This window comes from Ambystoma mexicanum, chromosome 3q, assembly GCF_040938575.1.
Source record: "Ambystoma mexicanum isolate Mex_15411 chromosome 3q, UKY_AmexF1_1, whole genome shotgun sequence".
NCBI lineage: Eukaryota > Metazoa > Chordata > Amphibia > Caudata > Ambystomatidae > Ambystoma > Ambystoma mexicanum.
In genome coordinates, this window is record NC_090926.1 from 143,646,218 (window position 1) to 143,672,333 (window position 26,116).

Sequence of the window (26,116 nt, forward strand, 5' to 3'; positions counted from 1 at the left end):
CTGCATAACACTGAAAGTTGGAGGAGAAGGAGCATATGAGGCATGTAAGCTGAGCAAGGTAGATGTTAAAGAGCCAAGGGGAGAAGTTAGAACCCTGGGGGACACCACAGTGGGGAAGGAAGTAGGAGAGGAGAAGGTGCCCAGGATGACTTGGGAAGAGCGGTCAGTTAGGAAGGATGTCACAGGTGTTCAGAAGAGCAGTTTCTGTGCCTCTGGATGCTCAGAATCCAGATTGATGGTCATGGAGACCACTAACAAGTTTGGTGTGTGAGTTGAGTTGGGGCAAATCCAGCTTCTCCAGTAGCTTCTCCAGGAAGGGGGTGATAGAAATAGGGCGGTAGTTGGCAGAGCCAGTAGGGTCTGCTGAAGGTTTGTTCAAGAGTTGGTGCATAAGGGAGTGCTTAAGGTGAAAGATCCAGTGACAAAAGAGTGATTGCAGAAATCAGCGAGTAGGGGGGCAAGAGAGCCAATGTCATCTTTGATGGTCCTGGGTGAGCAAGGGCAAACCTGCTTAGAAGAGCCCTTCACGGAGGTAACTTCCTCAGGTGTGTTGTTGGATGCACCGGAAACCCATGCCTGTATGTGGGCTCTTTTCTTGGCACGGATGGAGAGTTTGAATTGCCTTTGGAGCAGGCAGCAGGCCAGTTTGTCAGAGGATGAGCCTGAAGTTCGCCACTTCCGTTCTGCCGCTCTGCACTTTCGTTTCAGGGATACAAGTTCAGAGTCATATCAGGTGTTACGCTTAGAGGCAGATTTCTGGGGCAAGAATGTCAAGAATATTGGTGATGGACAGGTGGAGGATGCTGAGAGCAGAGGTGGAATCAGATGTAGTGGGCTGAGGGGGGATGAAGGTGGAAGTGAAGGCAGCTGAGGTAGTAGAGGGATGAAAGAGGAGTGGCTGCACAGCACAGTTTTAGCTAAACTCACCAGGTGGCCTGGTAGAGGTAGTCACAGAGGCATAAATGCAATCCAGAAAGGAATAGAATTTCAAGAGACAAGAAGTGCACAGATGTAAAAAGTACACACAGCTTAAATTGGATTTTTTTAAAATGAGGCGCAAATGCAATGCAATAGAGGCGCACAGATGTAAAAGGTACACACAGCCTAAATTTGAGTTTTAGAAGGAGGCACACATGCAGTGAAAGGAAATTTAGAATAGTAGATTCAAGGAAGGCACAGAATATATGCACAGTAAAAGGTTCAGACAGATGGGTGGAAGGGGCTATAGAAGAGTACAGCCAGTTTACATTATTGAGTACCAGGACTTCTCCACGCTGAAGGAGAGTACCATTACTCAAATATGTGATGAGGAGAAAAGGATAAGCACCTACAGACATTGTTGGGGTCAGCTGTGTCCACTCCTTCCTCCCCTCCCCCACCTGCAATATCCTATCATATCTCCTTTTTGCCCCACACTGCAGGATAAAAGGTGAGCGGATTTAGCATATTTAAGTGGATTGGACTTTTAAAACTGATTTCCCAAACACAGTTCCAGTTACCTACCAAATCTGTGGCTTTTTCCATGACCATTGAAGTGAGTCACAAAATAAAACCACCCTTTCAAAGCTTAGAGTTTAATCCATGTTGCATGCTGGTTTGACACATAATAAAGAAAGGGGTTGCTAGTAGTATAGGGGATACCTTTCATCAAATGTTATTTTGACAGGTTGCCACGTCCCTTTTCCCATGCCTAATCCCGTCCCCTTTTGATATCGAGTGGGTTGAACCCCAACATTTTGCTATAAAATGTTTGACCCCAATCCTTTTGATATCAATTTGATAAGACCCCCAAAACTATTGATATCAATGCTGTATCAATTTGATAAGAATCCTAATATTTTTTATATACATTTTATATTAAAAATATACACATTTTATATCAAGCAGATATAAATTTGATATACATTTCTGGAGCAGTCCCTCGGCATGGAGGCCAGTCGAGCATCCACGAGTGAAGTGGAATCCCATGAGAAGGTCTGTGAATCTATGGTTGTGCCGAGTGGCACGTTTATGATGCCAGAGAGCTACTCAGCCCTGCTGGCAAGAGCTATCAATATTTACAGGAATAATTTTGATATTCATTTAATATACATTTTATATGAAATGCTAAGAATCCCAAGAATGTTTGATAAGGACCCTAATAATTGTTATTCAGATTTTTATAGCAATTGGATATCATTTTGATCTAAAGGGTGGTTCCAAGGCTATGACAGCGCTGGGGGAGGGCGTTATAACCCAGATATATAGCTTTTGTGGTAGGAAAACATGTGCGCTCTTCGGATTTTTCCAGTGGTATCCAGGTTGGAGCAATCAGCGATTATGAACTGCTACACTTACGACAAGGGGAAAACAACCCCCAGAAGTCCCCGCGATTTTCCCGATAGTTACACCCTGACTATCCTAAGGTGTATGATGGGATGGAAGATGCTCAGGATTTGATGGCTGGGTACAAAGCTGAGGAGTTCTGGGACTAGGATGATGTGGTTCTAGAGCAACCGCTGGTTGTGATGCCAGGGCGACCATCAGCAGCAGCAGCTGTGAACTCTGATGACAAGTACTATGAACTGATGGTTTGCAGGATAATGCAGCTATGAAGCCGGAGTGCGATCCCACCCTTCTGGGACTTTTGGGAAAACAGGGGTCAGTGTACAGGAGTGAGGAGAGCCAAGTTGCTCCAGAGACTATCAATATTTACTGGGTTTGCTGCTCAAATCTACTTGAAAACCCAGAGGATTATGCTAATAGCTTATGTATGAATGTATTTCACTAATGGAGATGATAGAGTTAAAGACAATGGGCCTCATTACAAATCAGTCGGTCCGGAAATAACGGTGGCCGTAAACCCGCCGCCACTGTTGTTTCTGGACCGCCTGATCCCGACTGATTCCGACTACTGCAGGCGGGAGGTGATGCAGGCAGATGAGGAAACACCGGCAGCATAGGACTCAATGGGAATGGGGATTAACACCATTCCGCCTCCGTGATTCCCGGGGTTGTAATGCCCCGGTAATTCCGGGAATCACGGAGGCGGAATGGTAATACGAGTCTGGCGGTAACTAGGCAGTTTTACCGCCTCGGTTACCGCTGGACTCGTAATGAGGCCCAATGTCATTATTTATTGTGTTTGCTGTTCAAACAAAAATGAAAACCCAGGGGATCACGCTAACAGCCTTTGTAAGGAATGTGTCTCGCTAATGAAGACTGATATGGACACCGGCACTCACCCGTGCTGATATACGGGCTGTACAGGATCTTACAGCCATAGTGGTGGGAGTGGGTTTAAAACACCACTTTTACAGATGGTGCTACGGACATAAAATGGACGATCCCCAACAGGATACTCAGAAATGTTTGGAAATATCTTACACTGATAATTGACTACACAAAATAAGTCACGTGTTGAGCCCTAAACACCTTGTAGGATTGATGCGGCTGATACAGCCACTAATACAGCTGAGGACAGGGGAAGGGACAGAACGATGCATGTCTAAAACATTATGGGCTATAGAATAGGCGAACAACCTTTTCAAAATGAAGCTACTTAGACGCTTGTGTCTGATGGGTATTAGAAACATCATTGAAAAAACATTTGGAGAGTAGGAGGGTATAAAGAATATCTAAATCAATATCGAGCAAATAGGCCCATGAAGATTGAGATTGTAGATATTTCACACGTATTTACGCTTACATTCAGGGAAAAAAATGAAAGCCTAATGGATTGTCGACAGGTTTGCTTATCGACGCAGTGGAAGGCAGTGTGTCTATGAAGGAATTGCACGTACTATGGAGTCTCTAGCCTGATTGATCTTCGTTCAGCAGTTGATACGCCAAACTATTTAATTTTAAAACCGCAATTGGCTTTGTACAACAATTATTGTTGGATTTACTTAAAGAGGATTTTTGGACTATGCTATCAAGGATGATGTGTTATCTGAACATTCCAGCAACACTATACAGACATGAGTGCAACAATGTTTTATTTATCACGAACATATGTTCCAACAACAACCACCCACTAATGGACACCCACTGGCAAAAGCCCCGCAGAGGGGGTTTTGGTGACTTAAGACAGCCAGTGGGTCCATCACTGCAGTGGATGGTGTACAACTTGTAACATCATTTTCTAGCTGTTAAAGGACAATGGTTGTTTGATAGGAAACTGTATGAATTTCTATCAGCCGTATCACTATTGTGCATGTTTGCTTATCGATGCAGTGAAAGGAAATGTGTCTATGTAGTAATTACGCATACTACAGAATATGTAGCCCGATTGATCGGTGCAGCATCTGACAAATCTTAACTATTCAATGTGAATCAAAATTGTTGTTATAAATGCTTATAAACATCCACAGGGTAATTCATAGAAATTCGCACAAAAGTGGCGCACGCGGCAGGCGCACAGTGTTCCCGTGCGAATGTCTGCGCCAGCCGCGTGCACTAAAATCGATTTCCGCGCACAGCGTATTCATGGATTTTAGCCTCCAAAAGCAGCCGTAGCGCAGAGTGGCGCAGCGACCCTGCAGCAGCGCCAGTTACGCCCCCAAGAACGCCCTTGCGCAAGGAAAAGCCATCAAAATCCCCAATCCAGCGCAAAGGGCTGCGCCAACCCTGAACCAGTTTACTGGACTGCCAAACAGCAAACGCCAAGCGGGGAACGTGTATTACGGGTTTCGTGGTAACTTCCACACGCGAAAGGGCCTGTGTGAGTGGGGTACGTGTATAACTGTTGTTCGCGTGAATTTTTATACGCGATTGGCCTGGGTACGTGTATTTCAGGGGTGCGCGGGAAGCTTCACACGCGATTGGCCTGGGTATGTGTATTTCAGGGGTGCGCGGGAAGTTTCACACGCGATTGGCCTGGGTACATGTATTTCAGGGGTGCGCGTGAAGTTTCACACGCGATTGGCCTGGGTACGTGTATTTCAGGGGTGCGCGGGAAGTTTCACACGCGATTGGGCCAGGGGGAGCGGGGTACCTGTATTTCAGGGGCTCGCGGGTAGTTTCAGACGCGATTGGCCTGGGTATGTGTATTTCAGGGGTGCGCGGGAAGTTTCACACTCGATTGGCCTGGGTATGTGTATTTCAGGGGTGCGCGGGAAGCTTCACATGCGATTGGCCTGGGTACGTGTATTTCAGGGGTGCGCGGGAAGTTTCACACGCGATTGGCCTGGGTACGTGTATTTCAGGGGTGCGCGGGAAGTTTCACACGCGATTGGCCTGGGTACGTGTATTTCAGGGGTGCGCGGGAAGTTTCACACGCGATTGGCCTGGGTACGTGTATTTCAGGGGTGCGCGGGAAGTTTCACACGCGATTGGCCTGGGTACGTGTATTTCAGGGGTGCGCGGGAAGCTTCACATGCGATTGGCCTGGGTACGTGTATTTCAGGGGTGCGTGGGAAGTTTCACACGCGATTGGCCTGGGTACATGTATTTCAGGGGTGCGCGTGAAGTTTCACATGCGATTGGCCTGGGTACGTGTATTTCAGGGGTGCGCGGGAAGTTTCACAGGCGATTGGGCCTGGGGGAGCGGCGTACGTGTATTTCAGGGGCTCGCCTGTAGTTTCACACGCGATTGGCCTGGGTATGTGTATTTCAGGGGTGTGCAGGAAGTTTCACACGCGATTGGCCTGAGTACGTGTATTTCAGGGGTGCACGGGAAGCTTCACACGCGATTGGGCCTGAGGGAGCACGGTACGTGTATTTCAGGGGTGCGCGGGAAGTTTTACACGTGAATTGGCAGTGTGGGTCTTCCCAGGTGTCTCCTCTACCCCCTCTACGGCCCCTGCAGGCAGCCCACACCCAGGCCAATCGCGTGTGAAACTTCACGCGCACCACTGAAATACATGTACACAGGCCAATCGCGTGTGAAACTTCACGCGCACCCCTGTAATACATGTACCCAGACCAATCGCGTGTGAAACTTGACGCGCACCCCTGAAATACACCTACCCAGGCCAATCGCGTGTGGAACTTCACGCGCACCCCTGTAATACACGTACCCAGGCCAATCGCGTGTGTAACTTCCCACAAACCCCAGATTTACACGTACCCGCTCGAACAAGGCCTATCGGGTGTGAAACTTCACGCGAACCCCTGTAATACACGTGCCCCGCTCCCCCAGGGCAAATAGCGTGTAGAACTTCCTGTGCACCCCCGAAATACACGCACATGCTATTTTTCACACAGCGGGTGTCCGAGTTTGTTGCGTACCCCTTTGCACGTCATTTGTCCTAGAGGCCCACAGTATGGGACATTCTACATAGCTGTATATGCCTGCTTTTTGTGGGCACACATTTTGGCGCACATTTTTTTCATGCGCAGGGACGCGACCGCCTGCCTTCGTGTGGCGGACGTGTTTAGGCCTGTGCGCGTCTTTGCCCCTGCGCTGTTTTTCCCTATTCGATTCCATGAATACGTGTTGTAGGCGAGCGTGTGGGCGTTACGCGCACTTGCCTCCTGGACTTCCCCCGTGACGTCCACATTTTGACAAGTTGTTCCCCATTCCGCGTGTCACGCCCGTGTTCAACCTACTTTTGTTATGTGCGCCGCGCTATGTGCGCTTTCGCTGTGGCCTTAGCGCACGCCATTAGATGACCTGTGCGCCGGCATGCGCTGCGCACATCCCAGATTTTACTTGCGCATGGACTTCCATGAATAGGTTTGCGCTGGTTTCCCTACGATATTCGCACTTGCACTGCGATTTTCACTCTTTCAATGCGAATCGCACGTTTTTCACGCTTGCGCCGATATTTTCAGCGCACATTAATTCCATGAATCGGCCTACCAATGTTTATAAAACCTAGTTATGTCTTTATGTTCAAGGTGCATGGGGCGAACATGTCCGAGCGTGAAGCAGTTGAAAATACATTATGACAAAGGGGTGTTTGTTTTTTACAGAGGGGTTGAGAGCTTGTAGCGTAAACGACAAAAATAAAAAAAGACAACATTTGAAACAACGGCAAAGTGATAGTTCTACGTTGTGTCTTGACTTACACAGTGCGATTAAAAACATAGAAACTGTTGCCTACTATATAAGGTGCAGCCGGATGATAGGCTCCCATAAATGAACCAATGGGATAGGAACCTAGGGTTCATCATCTCGGAGGAGGAATTAGGGCAGATATGGAACAGGGCCCAGAAAGCATCTAAAAGCATGTTGTTTAAAGAATCGGCTTTCAAAATCTTACTATAGATGGTACCTGACCTCGCAACGTATACATAGAATGAACCCGCAATTCTCACCCCTATGCTGGAGGAAATGTGGGGGTGCAGGGGATCTCGGACATATGTGGTTGGATTGTCCCAAAGCCAAGTTCTTTTGGAAAGAAATACTGGGGAATATCAAAGAGATAACAGGGTTTTATTTACCAGAGTCGCAAGTGGTGGTCCCGTTTGGGACGATTGCGATGGGCTTATATGCTGCTAGTGGCGCCATGGTGACACTAATTACACATTTATTGACTGCCGCCCGGATGTTGATGGCACCAGATTGGAAAGCAGAAGTGGGCCCTCAGGTGGCCTGGTGGTGGGTTGCAGTGTGGAGGAATCCTTGCTATGGAGAAGGTGTGCGCTTTGGAGGCTGGGACCTATCAGAAGTTTTTGAAAATTTGGTTTCCCTTTTACGAATTCGTCAGGGATATGGAACAACAATTTTATAAACCTGGGCTGCTCAAAAGCTTCATCATATTGTAACTGTATTGGACATAGCAGTAATGAACTGGGCTTATATAATCGAGTTGGGGTGCTCCATAGATCTGACGTTAAGCCATATATGTTTATGTGTTTGTTTTGTGGGGAGGGATTATTTGGTTTGTTTTTCTTTAGCATTTGCTTAATATAAAATTCATCATCACTGAGCTGCCCAAGATGACAGAGAGCTTTCTCCTGCTTATTTTAACTGTACGCCTTTATTTTTGCTTTCTGGAAACTGACATTGAACTTACTGCATTGAACGTGCATGTGATGTTGTGTTAATAAAGTTTTTTTTAAAGCATAGAACTGTTGTTGTAGCCCATATAGAGTTGTTGAGACCCCACTAAAACCTAGCATTCCACAAATAAATAAAATAGCTTTAAAAAAATCAACAAGCGCCATGCATGATCATACATAAGAAATAGGACCACGTAATAAAGAGCCAGGCCGTTTATGAACTGAAAACATTTTTATTTATGAAAAAGATATATCCAACACAGAGAGGAAAATGTTATATGTGAACAAGCAATTCGATACACAAATGTAGAAAACACAGGGAACTAGATTGTCCCTTATAGCGAAGGACATTCTCCAACTTTATTTATTTTTATTTATTTATTTTGACATTTGTATAGCACACCGAACCCGGAGGCATCTGGATGTTACATGCATGCATAGTAGGTTACAGTGGTAACATCTTGCATTAGGTTATTGTCTTACATAGTGGGTTACATACTTTGGTTACAGTGGTTGCATCTTGCGTTAGGTTACGGTAGTTATAAATTACATTAGGTTGCCATGTGTAGGAGAAGTCCTGTGTATAATACATACAGTTTAGGTTGAGGTTGTTATAGCTTGAGCAGGGTCACTTCTATGCATCTGTTAAAATGGAACTTCTTTTAGGTACATGCCCTTCTGCTAGGCGAGGTCTGTGATCTGGTAGGAGACCTGATCGGTGAGCCATGGCCACCCAAATGGCTACCTTCCTGTGTACTTCAGCACAGAGTCAGTCCAGTGACACGCCTGAGAAGCATCCCTCCATCCCCACGGATGAAGTGGCTCAGTAGAAGGACATCTGAATAGTTGTATCTAGCTCACACAAGGGCAATCATGGCTGTCTCAGATGCGTATTATCCCTGCTGGAAATTAATGATTACCACAACGTGCAGAAGGGAAGTACAAAAGGAACGCATCAATCACCCGGACCATTTCAATAGGAAGATTTAGTATTTTCTACAGACGGCTCTCATCCGTAAAATTCCAGCATGCATTCTGGGGGGCATTTGGCTGGATGTCAAGTGTTAAAAAGGTTAAACACGGATAGGTCAGCTGCCGAATTTGCAGTCTTTTATTCTGGGACAGTTCATAATGGTGGGGAGAGGCAGAATGTATTGGTAGTCAATCCAACACCATGCATTTCACATACAATGACAGAGAGTTTTGCAGTGTCAAAATGTGTATGGATATTATCCCGATGGTGAAAGTAGGGACCATCTAATTGCTCAAGTCCAAGGAGCCGGAAAAGCACAGCTCAAACACAGGTAATGGATGCAAAACAAGAATTTGCTGACGACAGCAATTGGTTCCTACGCTGCTGGTGGTAGACTGGCAAGTCAACTCTGACAAGATGGGCAGTGAAAGCTGTGATTCCCGGCAATGGATAGATGGGTTTCCTTTAATTGCCACGTGGTTAGGAAGGGATATAAGATAATCACCAGTTCATCTCTCGACTCCACCGGGGAAGCAACTGAAACCAGGTTTCCTTAGCTTAGCATGTAGTGGGGAAACCATCAAGCAGAGACCACACCAACAGGTTCAAGTGGCACAATGGCTCACTACGTCAAACCAATGCATGATTAGGAGGATTCTGCCCAGTCCTGTCTGGGGGAAAGCCTTGTTGGATCAGAGACGTGAACTGATAAAAAAGTAAGATATTGAGTGATTCACCATGAACCCAGCGGGTGGCAGTTGCTCCATGCCAGATGCAACTATCAGTTAGAAGAATCCTTACTCAGTAATTGCCAAACAATTGTGTTGATGGCCTTTCACTAATTCCAGGAGCTTTGTAATAATCAGAGTGATTCACTCATGCCAACAGTGTTGGTTCCCCATCCAAATGGGGTCAACTGCTGGTGGCCTGCTTGAGAAATTCTGAAGAAGGTCATTTGAAGGGTCCACTGTGAAAAGCCACCCCCCTCCTCTGTAAAATACACTAACTGGGCCTGTGTGACCCTAGTTTGAGAATGTTTTAGTAGATTTTATAGGTAGAGTAGATTGTAAGTCTCAGATCCTCTGGATGTTACATCTCTGTGATAAGGCCCAACCCTGGTGCTCTGTGCATCTCCAGTGATGGTCAAGGGCCAGCCTTTCTAAATACTGCATACTGGCGGGAGCTGTCACTCTGCATGGCCACTCTAATCTCGGAATAGACAGACATGTCTTGTTTGAGTTATTTGGGGCTGATCCATCTTTTTCTTCATTTAATGTTATCTCAATAGATTTCCATAATGCACCAAATCACCATTGTAGTATCCTGATAGGGATTAGACTTGTTTGAGGGTTGGTGTATTGTGCTAGGGAATCCAGACCATATGTGGGAGGAAAAGAAGGGCATAGATAAGAGGATGGGAAATCAGAGAACTGCCTGTGAGCAACAACTCTATGGTATGGTTTGGTTGTAATAGTGATTGTACAGAGTTTTTTCCAGTTACTGTAGAATCGCACAAAGGGAGTGTATTAAGCCAGATCATCATGCTATATAATAAAAGGCCAGATGTATACTTGTCCTAAGCCATCAGGCACCCGCTTGACCTGTTACCACCACAAGGGAGAGCTGTTGCCTTACGCATACAACAATAAGACTTCCAGTTGCACGGTAGAGACTGCCCATTTTGCCTTTTATCACCACTAGAGGGAGCTGTTGCCTTAGACATACAATAATACGACTTCAAGTTCATCTTCCGGGCGAGCAAATGTATATTTCAAGAATGATCGCATACAATTAGATGCAGAAAAGGCCGGAGACAGGGATACAACTTGTTTGCGGGTAGCCATGCCTGTGACCAGTTTCCACCGGAGTGGTGCCTTATACGTACCTAAAGTTCAGATAGAGATTTGTTGTATGTGCATCCAATCAGGTAGTGGCATCCTCTTGATTCTTGCGGCTGAGACAAAACAGTTAGCGACAGCAACAAGCTATACTTTGCAAATTGCCACTAGAGGAGCACGGGCAATACATTCAGGCACTTCCATGTGAAGAGCATGGCGATTTATCCCAGATTCTTCCCAGATATTGTGCGCACACTAAACCTTCAGAATTGTTACCTTTACCATGGGAGGCCAACCCATCCAGGTACGATAGCTGGCCAGCCCTCACATCCTTCCAGTGCAATTCAGGCCAAGTACTCGATTACGTTCTGGAGCAATACACAGAAAACGCACACCTGCCCTTCTGGACCAAGACATGGCCTTGGCACACAATCCCTCTCAGGACAATGCCATGCCAGACATCACAAATTATCCAAGTGAGGTGGCGCTGTCATTCTATTTCAACCACTTTGACTGTGATTTGTCTGTTTTCCCAGGACATGACATGTGCAGTGACTAATCAATCCTGTGACATTTCATGTAGTTAAAACGAGATGAAGGCCTCTGTCCATCTTGTGGTGCTTGTGAGAGCCAAGGTCATGATTGGTGTATGATAATGTGTGAGGTCGGGGCCACCGCAATGATGGCTGTCGCCACCAGGTGTTGCGAGGTCAGGGCTGCCGTGATTTTGGCCGGTGCCGCCTGGTGTTGAAAGTTCATTCGATGGGGATTTGGAAGGCTAGGGACGGGTTTCAGGATAATGCGGGCAAAAGCCACGTTTTTAGGACTTTTTTGGAGGACAGGTAGTCCTCAGTGAAGCGGATGTTCAGAGCAATTGTGTTCCAGATGGTGGCAGCTGGGTTAGAGAAGGCCGAGCCACCAACTTTAGTGGAGTGGTAAGTGGGATAACGAGGATAAGAGCTGAGCCCGATATGAGGTTTCTGGGGGGTTTGTAGTGGATGATCTTTTCCTGTAGGAACTATGGTCCCATTTTATGGAGGGTTCCGTGTGTGATGCACATGGCTTTGAAGGTCACTCTTAGACTGATAGGGAGCCAGTGTAGTACTCTGAGGGCTGGGACGATATGTTCTGTGGCTGAGAGCATAAGGAGCAATCCGGCTGCTGAGTTTTGGATTCGCTGGATTTTCCTGAACTGGCGTGCTGGGATGCTGAGATAGAGGGCGTTGGAATAGTCTAGGCGGGAGATGATGATGGCCAATATTGTACAGACTATTGAGGCGTAAGTGGAAGTGGCAAGTTCTAGATACAGAGTTGATGTGTTTGGAGAGGGATAGGTGTGCGTCCCTGGTGCAGCCAAGATTTGTAACGGTGGTTTGGGCTGCAGGTGAGGCTCTCAGAGATTGTGGCCATGGTATAGGTTGGGGAATAAGAGCAGATTCGCCACATTTTAGGATTTCTGATTTGCACGGATTGAGAATAAGGTGGTTGGTCATCATCAATGGGTCAATAGCCGAGAGGCAAGAGGTGAGGTTGGGAAGGGGGGAGGTTGGATTCTTGGGCATTTTGGAAATGATCTGGGTATCGTCTGCATAATTGAAGCAGGTAAGGTTGTGAGTGCGGATGAAAGTTGGCAGTGGGCTTAGGTAGATGATGTAGAGGGGTGAAAGGGAGGCTCCTTTTTGGACCCCTTTTGTGGCAGGGCAAGGTGCGGAGGAGAAAGGTCCAAGTGTAATGAAAGCATGGTATTAAAGTAAGACAGACAAAAGTGATCACAGTTCAAGGGTGTTTATTAAACGGTAAAAATGGGTGAGATAAATGCCTAATCTAAACCTAAATCTTAGATGGGAGTAAGCTACGATCATCACATAATAATAATAGAGTCCTGGTAGGGTCTGGTAAAATAAAAGGGCCTATACTAAAAAAAACTATTGCCAATCCTTACTGCTATGCAACAAAAGAGTGTGGGATCATATTCACAAGAAAAGAAAGAAGTGTTCACTAAATGATAAGTCAGGATGTTATAGCCCGGGTCTCCCTCCCCCCTGTTTTTAGCATGGGACAAGGTGGGACTCTTGAGCACAGCACACTCCTGGGATTCTCTGGCACAAGCGTACAGTTCCTTTCTTCAATATCACGGCCTTCTGTGCCCAAGTCTCTTATATGCAAAGTATCTTGCCTCAGAGGGCCTAATATGTCAAATACAAAAAAAAAAAATCCTTCTGTTAATCTTCACGTCAGCAATTACTCTTCACCCTTGGATCCCGCTCAGCTGGGCACCGATACTTCTCTCAACATTAGTATCCCTCAGTCGGGCTCAGACCAACAACTTCACTGTGGACATCCCCTAGTCAGGTTCACGCTTGGCATCACAATGTTCATGGGTGCGTCACTATTCACCCCAATTTGCAAGCATCCCTCGGTTGGGTTCACGTTTGCCCTTTATCACAATTTCTTAATCTCATCAGAAAGCAGGGATTCCCTTCCCCTAGCTTTCTCTCGGCATCCCTCCATTGGGTTCATATTTGCTACAGTTCAAAGTTCAACAAAAAATAATTCTAGACCACTTAGGTTCTTCTCTTACCTAAGTCCGGGTTTTAGCCCCCAGTCAGGCTTTCCCTTAAGCCCCTAGTCAGGCGTTCCACAACTCTTTCATCACAATGTTTACAGAGGGGTTATTCTTTGCGCTTATTTGCACAGCTCACTTTACTTCCACAACATGTCAAAGACTTTTGACTGTAAAAGGGATTTGGCTTGACCCTCGTATGACCACTTTGGCACGTCATTCTGATCTCCCCTAAGGCCTCTTGGTACTTCTAGTTTCCCCAAGGTTAGCTCAATACATTCTCCTTGTTCAAGATAAGGCTACCAGCCAGAGTCCTTCGAATGAGCACCCATGTGGTGCCGGCCCACTATGTTTCTGGTACTAAATTTCCCTCACAAAAGACCTTTGTCTATTATCTTCTTTTTTCTTTTATAATGTTGCCACTGCAACCCTGAGCCTAATACAGTCCGGTCGACAATCATTTTCTTTTTCCAACTCACTGGCTGTGCTGAATTTGTAGTGTTGCTTTGGCCACTGGAGTCAAGGATGGTACCGCAATAGCAACCACTTCTCCCTGCCCTGGCTATCAGTTGCAAGTACCGCTGACATCCATGACACCAGTCGCCAGCTGTGATTCCTGGTCTTACGTTCCCTTTCTCAGAGGCTTTGTGGGTCTGAGTTGAAAAGGGAAAGGGCAATGCTCTCCCGGTCGTCCGGTTTTCCCGCCTTTCTCCTCCATTTGAACTGCCATCCCAGAATAGCTTCTTCTAGTGCGTTCGGACCTGCTCAAAGTGTGCTCTCATGCTCCACCTTTTATCCCTGTGAGGAAGGGAAAGGGCAGTCAGGTGTGTGTAGTTATCAGCAAGTGCCTGACTCTGCCTGACCCTTGAGTTGGGACATGTCAGGCGAACAGATCTGATGTTAGTCCATTGTCGCTCACCCTGTGAGAAAGTGCTTGTGTGGGGAAAGAGGGAGTAGAGTTTCTAAATATTCTACTGCACAGGATGGCAAAAAGATGTCATAAGAAAAGGGATCTGTGTCTCACCCTTCCGTGTCCCACTCCCCAAAGACCCCCCCTGACAGATCCTCAGGGACTAGCGAAGACACCGTCAGGTTTCTAAAACTTACAGTGCTTACCATTCTACCTGACATGTTTGTTCCACCTGCTGGAGTTGGGGTTGTTTTAGTAGAGGTTCAGCGGCATCACTTGCAACATATGACATTCGCCAAAAGATGAGGGCAAAATACCACATGAAATTAAATAAAACACAGGACACAATAAGCATTCTTTCAATAATATCTCCCATAACTTACTATTCTTTGCACTCTTGTGTAGTCTTGAAGATGTTTGTTGCCCGTCTGCAATGCGCTAAAAAAGGCGTTTGCTTGTTAGTATTTTATTAATTCAAGCTCCGCGAATGTGGTGTTGGGTCAATGCAAGAAGGAATAATTGTTCCAAACTGTATGTATTCTAGGATCACAAAGTACTGCACAGAAGGGTTTATTATCTCTAGGTGTGGGTATGTTTGGGCCAAATAAGCTTTAAAAACATGGAAAAACACATTAGGATGGCATCTTCTATTGCTGTTGGATCTCCTAACAAATTGGACAAATTGGCCTTGGAAGGTTTTAGGATGAGGATCAAGGGGAAGTATGGGACAATGCAATAATAACAGTCACACTTTCACGATAAATGCTGTCAGTGTGCGCAAAGAAAAATAATAAACAGAACCTGTGCCCTCACTCTGGATGTGTAGGAAGTCCTTTTCCTATCTCACTTGCCCTGGTGTGAGTAATCATAGTTTGGCCTCTGTTGGATAGTGATGCTACAAGGAAATTGTTCTCTTCTTCTGCTTGTGGATCATTGTCCCTTTCATTGTTGGTGCTAGGAGAGGCACTGCTTTGCAGGGCTTGATGTCTCCGCATGTAATTCCAGGCCTTCTTTTCTAGGAATTTAACTGCACGATCAGTGACCTGCTCCACTGTATATGGTCCTGTAAAATGTGGTTTATACCACCGCCTGGTGAAATTTCATAACAACACCTGATCTCCAGGATATAGCTCTGGTTGCGTTAAAAGTCACTTGTTTGCTGCCAGGTCATTGTTCTCTTCTCTTGCTTCAGGCATCTGCCGTTGTCCCACCAGTTTACGAGAAATAAAAGAGGCACTAGCCATCAAGAAAGCAATGTATTTGTATATTTCCTGGCCCAATTCATCAGACTTGTTTTGGCATCTTTCAAAGCACTAGTGTGAGGAGCCAGGGGGAGTCTGTGCACTGTCTTGTCACCACCTCATGTGGGGTTAAATGGTGGTCAGACCCTGGTTTATTGTGCAATGCGAATAATGCTAGAGGAAGACAGTGCTGCTATTTCTTGTTAAGGGTCTTTTTAATTTTGGTGATGCCTTCTTTGAGCAGCCCGTTGAGGCGGTCACACATTCATTTGTTTGCGGATGATAAGCACAAGATAATTTGTGTTATATTCCCACCAAGGTTGTGATGTGGAACATCTACTTGGCAAAGTGAGGACCACTGTCAGACCAAAGGACCTCACACAGGCCCCATCATGGGAAGATTACTTGAACCAGGAATTATGCCACTCTAATGGCATCTGGATGGGAACAGGAACCGGCTTCGATACATCGGGAAAACGGGCACACAACCACTGTTATGTAGCGTTAGCCCTGGCATATTTGGAGCATGTTGACATAGTCAACTTCAAGGTGTTGGAATGGACCTACTGATCGTGGTATGCATTCTCTCACTACCCTTAGTTGTATTACTTGCTGTAAATTGTTTACAAACTAGACAATTGGTCATGAATTCTGCCACGTGTTCCGTCAAATTAGGACAGAACTAGTCTTCTCCAATATGGACAGCAAGGACTTCCTTCCCCATATGGGTAGGATGGTATAACTGTGTCAGTTCAGTCTGCAATAATGAGAATGGCATTACCACTTTTCCTGTGTTGTGTTGTCACCATAAGGCACTGTACATCCCCTCCTTATCCACAATTCCTTTTCCTCCTTTGTTGCAGTTCCCTGCAATTCCACAATCTGTGTCACTGGTTATATGTTAAATCCTGCTTTTAATGTCATTATTTAAACATATTTGCATACTGGGGACAAAGCATTCATATTTAAAATGTCCCCAAAATACGTGGTGCGTTTTGCTTCCACATCCGCTGCCTTGTTGCCCCTAGAGATGGGGTCTTACCCTCATGTGTGCTTGGCACTTTGCCACTGCCATGCGCAGTGGCTCCTGGAGTGCCTCTATCAGTCTGCCCAATAGTAGTGTGTGCTGCACTAGTGGCCCATCAGTACGTCTGAAGCCCCTCCTCAGCCAACGTGACAGCCCAGAATGCACTGTGGATGTCACATAGGCTGAATCTGGATACACAGTTACTTCCTTGCTTTTACTATGCTTCAGTGCCAATATTAAAGGTACTAATTCTGATGCTTGTGCTGAAAAATGTGACAGTAGACATGCACTTGTCATCACCTCACTCATCCTGTCCTCTTTTAATCTCACTACTGCTGTCCCAGTATGAGTTTCTAGGGTTATTTGGTCAATTGTTGATGACCCATCAATATAAAGCATGTCTCCTCCCTCAAGTGCATTCTCTTCTACCTTTGGGGTGTTGCTGTCTTGTTCTATGTTGGCTGTGCAGTCATGCACATAGTCGCCCTCCTCTAAGGGTTCGTCGATGAAAGGCGCCCAGTTGACAAATCAGCATCTCACTATCTTGAGAGCTGGGTTTGACAGTAACACTTTGTAACCTGAAGCTCTCTGTGTTGTCGATGTACTTTTAGTTCTTTCCAGTATTGCCAAGAGAGCATGCTCCACAAAAAGAGTGGTGCTGCATCCCATGGTTATACTCGCTGATTTGTCTGCTGCGAATGTGGCAGCAGACAGTGCCTGTTCGCATGCATAGTGTCCTCTCATCACTGAGTCTAAATTCTCACCTTAATACATTAGAGGTTTGTGCCCCAGGCTTGTCTTTTGTGTCAGTACTGCAGACATAACCATTCCATTGGAGTGCGAGAATAAGAAGAATTCCGTTTGATAGTCTGGGATCCCTAACACTGGTGGTGTGCATATTGCTTCTTTCAGCTCGTCAAATGCTTCAGTCATTTGTTTTGTCCATTACAATGTACCCTCCCCTCTTTGTGCTTCCTTCAGTGGACTCAATAAGGGCCTAGTGTAAGTGCTGTAGTCAAATAACAACACTCTGCAATACTTACTTATTCCTAGAAACCGCTGCATTTGTCTTATGGTTGTGGGCTTTGCTGCCTTGTGTATCGCCACTGCTCTGCTCTTTCTGGTGTCACTTTTCGTCCATCTTGTGATATCAGTTGTCCAATATACAACACTTCTTTCTGGCAATATTGTAATTTAGCCTTGTCTACCTTGTACCCCATTTCTGATAGTACAGTCAACATATGTACAGAGTCATCTCTACACGGTCTCTGTCTTGCTGCAAATCAATATGTCATCTACGTACTGCATAACAATGCTCTCTAACTGTGCATTTCCTAAGTCCATTTGAAGGACCCTGTTGAATATGGAAGGTGATTCGCAGTACACTTGAGAAAGTCTAGTATGTTTCCACTTCTTATTTCTATATAGAAATGAAGTTAAGTCTTGTCAGTCTTGGTGTAGTGGTATAGAGAAGAAAGCATTCTTCAAATCTATGACTGTGAAGTAGGTAGCTTCCATGGGAATGCTACACAAGATTGTCACTGTATTCAGAACTAAAGGGAATTCTGCTTCGACAATATGGTTTAGAGGGCGCAAGTCCTGTATTAAACGCCATGACCCCCATTGCCTTTTTGACAGCTTACACCGCTGTGTTGCATGGTGATTCTGATGGTATTAGGATGACTTGCTTCACTATTGCTGCAATTGTCTCATAAATATCCTTGTCTGCCTCCCTTGACAGGGCCTATTGCCTAGCTCATGGTAAAAATGGCTCCTGGTTTCAGTTTTACTTTCACTACTTCCATCCATTTCAGAAGCCCCACGTCATAGAGATTTGTGGTCCATAAGATGCTGGGGACCTTTGCCAAGTCTTCTTCGAGAAATGTCAGCGGTGCCTGTAGCATCATCGACATTTTCTGTGGTACCTCTCTGTAATGTATCTTCACCCAGTAGGTGATGATAATTTCAAACACTACCTCATTAACTGATCGATTGTCTTTGAACAGTTCTTCATCTGTAATGGAAGTCAATCTGTACCCTTTGGCCACGGCGATCACTGATCACCATGCTCGCCCGGTATCATCTGTTCCATGTACTGTTATCCAGTCATCCCCGACTATTACTGCCTCTAATTCTAGTGGTACCATCATCCCTTCTTTCTCATCTTATGGTAGTTCTGGCCTTAACATGTACTCATTTGGAAGGTGGCACATTTTTCACGGAATCTTTGGGAGCCATGCTATTAATATTTAATTCCCATACCAAAATAGTCCTCATCTGCTGGCACCCCCCTCTGTTCGTTGCATCCAAAATAAGCTCGAATAATTTCTCTAACGTTTAGAAAGTGTATCCCAGGAGTGGAACACACAATCCTCTTGTCAGTGAATGAGATGGTCAAGTTTATTTTGCTCATGATGTCCCTCCCCATTATGTTTACCAGTGTCTGTCGGTAATACAGTACGGGAAGGGCTAGGTTGTGCTCTCCTATAGAAAGTGTAATATCGTCTGTAAATGGAACCAATTCCGTCACCCCAGAAAATCCTTGAACTTTCATGGCGTCGCCTGACATTCTATACTTCCCTCTCCTGGATTCAGGATTTAGTCACCCCTGTGTCTAAAAGAAAGGAGAATGTTTTGTCACCTATCGTCATCCCTATGCATGGTTCCTCTGCCGGATTGGGTGTAATCGATAGGATGGAACACATCAGGGGCCTCATTACGAGCATGGAGGAAATGAAAAAAGGAAGGCGGAATGGTAATACCGGCATCGAGTACCGGTCCGGGCCATTACGAGCCTCAAAACCTGGCATTACCACCACCTCCTGTCCCGTACCCCTACTTACCGGCATGCGCACATCCACACACCCTTGGCAGCGGTAATACTGGGATGTGGCTAACAGGAGGACATCACAAGTAAGGCGGGCATGCACCTACCGGCATCACGAAGGCGTTAAATATGGCCCGGACAATGGCGCTACTATAGGGATCGCGGACCACCCGTAAATAGGAACCTGCTGTGTACCCAACTGACACAGGTGCACTCAATACCACAAGTGGAGCCAATGGAGCCTGACCCAGCACAAAAGGAGCACACCCACACACCACACCCCTTCCAACACCAAAATGATCCCACTTGCTGTAGCAATCCTGGGGCTGGAGGACATGCCGGCACTGCTACACCATTAACAACAACAACTACAACAACAACAACAGGCAGCACAGAGGAGACGCAGGAGGAGAAGGAGGCTGAGACAAGCCTAGCAAGTCCCACGAGTGCAGCCAGTGCTACCACGTAGGCAGCCACCAATCCCTCGCATCAGAGCCAGTCCATTCAACCTAACCCCTGTGCAAATCCACACCCTGTACCGTTTGGACCGGGACACCATCGCCACCATAGTGGACATGACACACAACGACATCGTCAGCCTGATAGAAATCCACACTGCCACCCCCCTCTACTGAAGGTGGTGTCTGTGCTCCACTTCCTGGCCACAGGCACCTACCAGCACACAGTGGGCCAGCTGCATGGCATATCACAAACACTCTTTTCACGCATGCCGACCCAAGTGCTGGATGCCCTCCTCAAGCATGCAAGCACCCACATATCCCTACCACGGACTGGCCAGGAGCTCGCTGACACTAAAGTAGGCTTCCATGCACTGGCAGGCATGCCAATTGCGTTGGTGCCCACAACTGCCCCCACGTTGAATTGGTGGTCCCTCATGCCAATGAGGTGGTGTACTACAAACGCAAGCAATACCACTCCATCAGTGTGCAGATGGTATGTGACTCCAGCAAGATGATCACACATTGTTGTGCCCGATATCCCGGATCCACACATGATGCCATGGTGCTGCGTAACTCCTCGCTACATAGATCGACATGCTGGGCGACGTGCCTGGCTGTTTGGTATGTTGCCTGACCGGCCCATGGCAGTGCAGTGGGAGGGGTGAGACCGTGAGGGGGGGCGCATACTCCACCTGGGTGAGATTGGGGGGACGCATACTCCACCTGTGTGAGATGGGGGGATGCATACTCCACCTGGGTGATATTGGTCGGGAACGCATACTCCACCTGTGTGAGATTGGGTGGTGAGTGGACAATGCACATACAGCAAAACACTGTAGCCCTGAACATCCCAACCTGAACATGACACATCAATGCCATACATAAGACCAATGCCGCACAACAATGACAATATGCCAGACATACAAGCAGGCCACCATGGGAATGTGAAGTGATGGATGCCAAAAAATGATGACACCTGTGGCAATGCCGCTTTTGGGAACACATACAGAGTACCACACATCTCCAACATGGGTGTTAAAACATTGTTCTGCATCCATAGTACATCTGCATCAGCGTGCAAGTGAACGCCCTGCATCATCCGGACAACATAATCCACACCAGCACACCATAGTACAGTACACATTTCCGTCCAATTAACCAGTGTGCATGCATACGGGGACATGTGCATGTCAACACCGAATAGCTGCTGCAATGGCAGTGATTACTAAAGGTGGCAGGTCAGATATCGACTAACACATACCTCATTGTGCCCCCATGCAGCTGATGGTGGCTATCCCTTGAAGCCGTTGCTACTTACCCCTGTACGGAACCCACAGAACAGGCACAAAGAGGAGTACAATCGGGTTCATACCTGTACCCGTGTTGTGATTGAGCAGAACTTTAGCCTGTTGAAGGCACTTTTCTGCTGTGTCAGCAGGTCTGGTGGAGCACTCCTTTACGGGCCTTCAGAAGGTGGGAAAGATCACCATGGTTTGTGCCATGCTGAACAACATGTGCATCCGTAGAATCGTACCATTGCCACCTGACATTGGGCCTCAATACAAATCGCCCGGTATGGAAACAACGGTGGCGGTAAACCCGCCGCCACCGTTGTTTCCATGCCGGGTGATCACAACTCCTGACCTGGCGAGTTTAACACCGCCCGCCTGCAAGAGGACGAGGAAACACCGGCAGCATTACGAGATGCTGCCGGTGTTTCCATGATCCCCATTCCCATTGAGTCCAACAGGTCTCAATGGGAATGGGGATTAACACCATTCCGCCTCCGTGATTCCGGGAAACCGGGGTTGTAATGCCCCGGTAATTCCGGGAATCACGGAGGTGGAATGGTAATACGAGTCCGGCGGTAACCAGGTGGTTTTACCACCTCGGTTACCGCCGGACTCGTAATGAGGCCCATTGACCTGCATGCACCGGGTGAGGAATGATGATGAGGATGATGGAGGAGGAGCAGCACTCCTGCCAGTTCGCGATGCACAGGATGGTCTTGCTGTGCGCCAATCACTGATTGACAAATTCTTCTGAACCACAGGGATGCTGATGGGTCTGTGTTAGTACTACACTGGGCACTGGGATCGTGTGGATATGGACACAGGGTGTTTGGGGAGTTGGGCACTGTACGCTTCATGAATCAAATAAACACACACGAAATGAACAATGTCCAGTCATGAAATGATTTGAACGCAACGGGTGTATTAGAAAATAAACAATATTTAGCTTGAACCCTCCACCTCACACACACTCTCCCCCTTCCGCCATCCCCCAATGCTCCCAACACCCCATACCCCCCTAACACCCCATAGTCCCCCAACACCCCATACACCCCAACTCCCATACCCCCAACACCCCAAACATCCCCAACACCACCCCCTCACACCCCAAACACCCTCAACACCACCTCTTGCCCCCACCCATTGTCATCCCACACACAATGTGCCATTCGTGAGTTTAGCAAGGTGGCAGTTAGCACATGCAGGGTGGTCCTGCTATTTCCGGCCTCTCTTCGGGTCTGGGGGCAGCATGTCCGTGTGTTGTGTGCTGCGTCTGGTCATGCACTCAGGACTTGAGGGAGTCGAGCTGGCAGGTGTGGTGGATGGGGTGGAGGTGGATGGCTGTGCGACCGCCGGCGCAGGTTGTTGCTGCTGCATATGCTCTAGAATCCTGCCAAGGACCTCTGTAACCACAGCTAAACTGTCTCTGATGACAATGGTGTTGGAGTTCATGGCCATTATAGAAGCAGGATTTGCCTCCCGTATCTCACGGCGGGTCTGTTCCCCCTCCGCCACATACTCCCAGACAAGTTCAATCATACTGTCTTGGCGGGTTTCAACCCTTGTCAGGCGGGCCTCCATGTTGGTGGGGGCTGTGGAGGTGGATGGTGCAGTGGCAGGGTGGTCCATTGCTGGACTGACCTCTGATGTGGTTGACAGATGCGGACTCCCCAGTTCAATGGCCTGTTCCTGCATGGGGCATGCTGGTGTGCCCTGTGTGGAGTGCAGGGGTGTGGCCTGGGGGCTTGGTGTATGGGGACATACTACATGGATGCTGTTTTCCATGTCTAGGAATTCCTCAGCTTGACCCTCCACGTCGCTGAGGGGGGGCAATGGCTGCTACCTCCCCTATGGAACTTGTGGCAGCTGACTATCCATTGTGGTTTTGTCGTCAGCTGGTGTTGTCTCCTTCTGTGCTGGCGTGGCCTGTACTGCTGGCCTGAGTTGCACTCTGGGCGTTGGTGTTGCCCTGGAGGTGGAAGGTCCAATGCCTTCTTGTCTGGCCCTGGATCCCTTTGAGGATGTACTGGCCTTTGGGGCAGACTCCTGGCCTTCACTTTCTACATCTGTACCTTTGGGGGAACAAGAGATGCAGGGCATCAGTGATGGTGGTACGTGCAAGATGCATGATTTGGTGCTTTTCAATATTTCACATATCATGCATTGCTTTCTTGTAGATGTGATGCTAAGGGTACTTGCAATGTGGGGGGGCCATATTGGCATACACCATGGACTCTCCTTTCTGGACTGATATGTACTAGGTGGCATACCGTTGTATTGCGATTTGCGTGATGTGTGACATATGATTGATTCCTGTGTGTTGGGTGTCTCTTGGTAATGGGTTTGGCCCACCATCTGGCCATGGATCTGAATATGTGTGTATGATGGGCCACACATTGGCTTGGTTCACTTTCACATCTGTTGTGCTGCGCCATGCTTTGGTTCTCTGGGGTTTGTGGGGACACTCACCTCCATCCACCAATGTCGGCACTCCCGTCTCCATTTCTCCGAAACTCTCGATCGATTGCATATTGATCATGGTGCTGCACGTCTCCTCCCATTTCATCAATTTGGTGGGTGAGTGGTCCCCGCCGCCTGTAGCCATGGCCTCCCTGCGGTTGGCTGCAAGTAGGTTGCGCACCCGGATACATAGATAGTCCCACCTTTTTTTGCAGTCCTTCACCGTGTGGGTGGTGGTGCCAACCACAGTCACCTTCCATGCCACATCCTCCCATATTTGCTTTTTGCGCAGTTGTTTCACGTTTGAGGTTATTGGCAAACACCTCATCCGCATGGCCTGCCAGCGTGTCCGCCAGCATATTAAGCTCCTCGTCGTAGAGCGCTTCTTGCGCATGCGGGGGTGGACTTGCGGGTAGCCTCGGACATGATGGGGTGATTGGGCCTGCTCTCCACTCTGTAGCTGTGCTGTATTAAGAGGATTGCAATGGATTGTGTTTTTTAAGATGGCCGCCAGAGCATTTCCCATTCTGGCGCCATGACGTTACTTTCGGGTCTGATATTACGAACACGGTATTTGCATGATGGTATTGCCGGATCCGTTATTAAGGGGTTGCTCCTGGGCGGAGGCGTTATTGGCGGGTCCCGTGATGGTGCTATCGGGTTTTTGGGGGGTCTATAGCAGCATGGCGGTGCAGCCATTACCGGCATGAGCGTTTGCGCGTGCTCGCGCTCTCGTAATCAGCCGCTATTTGCGGTGTCAAGGGTACACGGACGCGCTAATTACACCGTGCCGGTAATGACTGCGTTTTTCCTGCGAGTCTCGTAATGAGGTCCCAGGACTGTCTGTGGGCTGTCCTATTGAGGATATAATGACATTCCGTTTTCTGTGGATGGGTTGCCTCCCACCACAGTAACCCCTTTAGTTACCTAATGGGAGTTGTTGCCATGGAGTCTGTGCATGCCAGTGTCCTGTCGTTTTGCTGTGCCCTGGTGATGGGTGCATGTTATTCTGCATCTTTGGTATGTGTGGTTCCTGTGAATACTGTTGCACCAGTGCCTGCATTTGGGGTGTCTGTGTCATGAGCTGGTGTATCTGCTGGTATGCATTTGTTACCTGTCCTTGTTGTTGTGTCTGGTATGGGAATAATACTCATTCTGTTCCCATGGATATGTTGGCTGGCATGGCATTATCCCATTTTGTTGTGTCCCCCTCTGCTTCTGCATACCCTAGAGATATGTCCTATCTGTCCACACACCCAGCACTGGGGTGGTTCTCTTATTTGCCACTGCTACCCTCCAGAGAACCATTCTGGGCCCTGCTACATTTGTTGCCTGTATCCTCGATACCCTCCTGAAAAACCCCCTTGCCTTTGTTGCATTTGATGTCCATACCTGCCTCCTGATGGTGGTCCCCCTCTTCCTGAGAACCCATGCTGTGCATCCTCCCACCCCATGAACCCTCTTCCCACGTGCAGCAATGCGTACTGTGTCTGTGGTGCACTCTGTCCTCCCATGCTTGTTAACACTGTGCCTTCCATGGTGTAGTTAGACAGTTTCTTCTGTACTAACTTAGCCTCCTCCTGCTTTGTTTCCTCATACTTTATCCTCCCACTTTCTTGAATTAACCTGCAATAATGCACTATTGTAAGTTTAATTTCAGACCACAGTTTTGCCTCCATCATCACCAGCTTATTCAGTTTCCTTTACACCTGCTCTGGCAACCCTTGACATAGTATATGCTAAAATAATGTCACTGTTTTGTCCTATGGTTCTCGCTTTCAAGTCTCCATAACTCTTGAATAGCCTGAATATATTGTAGGGGGACTTTGTCGTCTCCCATTCTGTGTGCCATAAATGCACTAACATAAGATGTGTCTGGGTACTACGCCTGTAGAGCTTGCCATATGGCTGCTCGGCAGTTATCAAACGGTGAACCATCATGCACTGGGTTCTGGGTTGTTGCTCCTGAGCCCTTTTCCATACTTCATCGGCAGCCTCTCCGAGGGTCACCACTAATAAACTGTTTATGTCCCCTACTGCTATCTTCTGCCCTGCTGTCATCCTCTCTATTTCGTATATCCATTTCCCCACACCTGCGATCAACGAGGGCAGCTTACACCTCAAATTTTCCTTGTTGATATGTTTCCATGGTATGTATTGAGGTCACCCCCCCTCCATTTTCCAGTAAGGGGAGCTGGGACAACCCGATCTCTCCATCCAATCTCCCTTTTCCTGTTTTTCTTGTGTCTCTACCTCTTCCATTATCTCTGCCTACTCTCGTGCCTCACTGTTCTCTTTGAAACCAGCTACTTCCTCACTCACCCGTCCTGCTTCTCTGTCTGTCTTCCCATCTAATTTCAGCAGTAATTGTCCTCCTACCCACTCGTTTGATACTATATTCTCCAGCCCCTCCCTTCTTTCCTCTGTGCCCAGGTCACATCCCTGTGTAGTGTCTTCATTTCACTGTGCACCTCTTTTCCACCTCTGGCATTCGTTACTCTTCCCCCCCCTGTTGGTGTGACCCTTTTCTACCCCTCCTACTTGGTGTATGGTGGAGGTACAAATATTGGATTTGTGTACCCCTCTGCTGCTCTT